We start from the raw sequence: 2,348 nt of genomic DNA on the forward strand, positions 1-2,348 counted from the left end.
GTTAAACCAGGTCAAAACAGTCCAGCACAATGAGGCTTCATCAAACAATGTCGTTAGGCTCTCCTGAGCTGCAAATAAACCAAAACAGGAAACACTAAAATCTAAATAATATTTGACACTGTCATACAAATTGTTAATTCCTTGTTGTATCCTCCCTTCTATAACATTAACAAAGGGAATATTTTACTGAAAAGAAGATTATTTTATACATCCCTAGCCACGAATTTTTGCCATTAGTTTTTATATAAACACTGCCTAATGTCATTATCCAAATGACATAATCATTTTACATCCACAATTCACTTCTATAGTTAGAAGTAGATTTTTTATGATTTACATAAATACATCTATCAGTGAAGATTTAACACTGAAGTGCAATCTAACATCCGTAATATCTGATGTTTTGTAGACGGCAATGTAGGACAGATATATATTTTAATCACTTTTCATTTAAGTGAACTTACATAAAAAATAAACTAAAAATTCAGCAGTTCCAAGTCTCCAAAGGGCATTTTCAAATGTATATAAAAGAAATGGTTACAGAGATTTTTAAGAAGCATTTTCCATCTCCACATCCTCTTGTAACTTCTGTACCATTTTCTCTTCCACCTACTACCTTTTGCCTGTAAGAGGGGCTCGGAGAAGATGGATGTTTTACTTGACTTCTTTGATATCCTAAACTTTCTGTAGCTCTTTATTTTTCTTCCATCTGTTCATTATAAATTTAGCTTGGCTTTTCTGTTTGATCTCAACTCTCTTCATTGCATCCGTAGATTTATGCTATAGCTTTTGCTGGTATTTGATAGGTTTTTCAAATTCTACGTTTTTCAAATTCAAATGAATTATCCACTGTAAGATCTTTATCAGCTGCTCTCCGAAATGCTTTGGTCCACCAACTTCGGGAGGATTGTGCTTCTTTTTAAAGTTTTTATGACATTTAGATATACAAAATCTGAACAGCTTGCAATCGTTGCGGATGAACATCATGCGGTGACCAGGGTAGATGGGCCCCGAACAGAAATAACACTTCTTGATAAGCATGTTGAACTCGCGTGGGTCCCCACCGACCAAACACCCAAGCTTGAGAGGACGTCAACTTATTATTTTTAAAGAGGGTTCTAAAACGCACAGTTTATATTACTTGACAACTATGAAATGGGAATTGAACAAATTTCCTTGAAATAAACAGCTATGCTTCATAATTTTCAGGTGTCTTGGGTCTACTGAAGTTTCAGGTCTCTCTATCTGGTTGGATTGCCAGTTTCCTCAGGGCAGAACTCTGTGGAAGTGAGTCACCCATGGGCCTTAAGCATCTCGGACAATGCTTGGAACAAACAGGATCCCTACTTGCTCTTTGGCTGCCTGATATTCTGAATGGACTGAATTAAAACAAAATGAGAGAGAAGAAAAAGTGCATTCCACTTTGTAGCTGCTTATTATAAAGTAGGCTCTCTAATATTTAGGAATACGTTTACTAAACTTTCACTAATCCATTTGCACTAACAAAGGCTATTCTAGGAATGTGAAGGATACATGTTTTTTTTGTAAATGAAATGAGATAAGATCATCCAAAATGAAATTGCTACATGTCTGCTATGGGAATAGATTGCATATTCTGAATTAGATGAAGTTCTGTTTATTTAAAATTAATCAAATTGTGTTTAGTCAGATGATTATCTTCCAAAACCTGTGTTCCTCATAATTTGCCAAAATCAATGAATAATTTAATATATCTGTATTCTAATAGTTTGAGATCTGCCATGGATTTGAATATATTCCCTTTGTAGAGAGCAAGTTTTATCACATTGGAAAGTGACTTAGTTTTTAGGTTATCTTTTAACGTTTCTGCCCTTCTGTAGCAGCAAACATAGCATTAAAGGTTTTCTTCTATAATAATGAATAAAACAAAATCAATGCAGCTTGTATTATTAAATGTGCATTTTGTAAACATGTTGTTAAAGTAGACTTATTCCATTTTCTGCTGATGGGAATTTTTGGCCCTCAGTGCTAAAACCTTCAGCTCTGCTCTTTCACTCCCCAGCAATAATAACCTCACCTCCCTCATGAGATTATTTCTTAATACCCTTATTATTATTCCTGAAATCTGCTTTGCTGTTAACATAAAGCCACTGAACTAGTGGTTGAATATCAGTTCTGTCGCGTAGTAAATGTATGACCCTTGGAAACTTAACTAACTTCTCACGACTTAATTTCTTCCTCTGCAGAAGAGATGAAAATAATAGAGCCCACCTCCAAACACTGATCCAAAGACTAGAGGAGTTCACATATGCAACACTCTCGGAAAAGGCCCTGGCATATGGGGATTGCACCGTGTATATTTGTGGTCA

At 35.2% G+C, this 2,348-nt stretch overlaps 1 pseudogene; it reads right to left on the reverse strand.

The window, feature by feature from the left end:
* Positions 1-549: 549 nt before the first annotated feature.
* On the reverse strand, positions 550-1,041 carry LOC100427583 (putative ribosome biogenesis protein RLP24 pseudogene; annotated as a pseudogene).
* Between the last annotated feature and the right edge of the window lie 1,307 nt (positions 1,042-2,348).

The sequence above is a fragment of the Macaca mulatta genome, chromosome 8, assembly GCF_049350105.2.
Source record: "Macaca mulatta isolate MMU2019108-1 chromosome 8, T2T-MMU8v2.0, whole genome shotgun sequence".
Lineage (NCBI taxonomy): Eukaryota > Metazoa > Chordata > Mammalia > Primates > Cercopithecidae > Macaca > Macaca mulatta.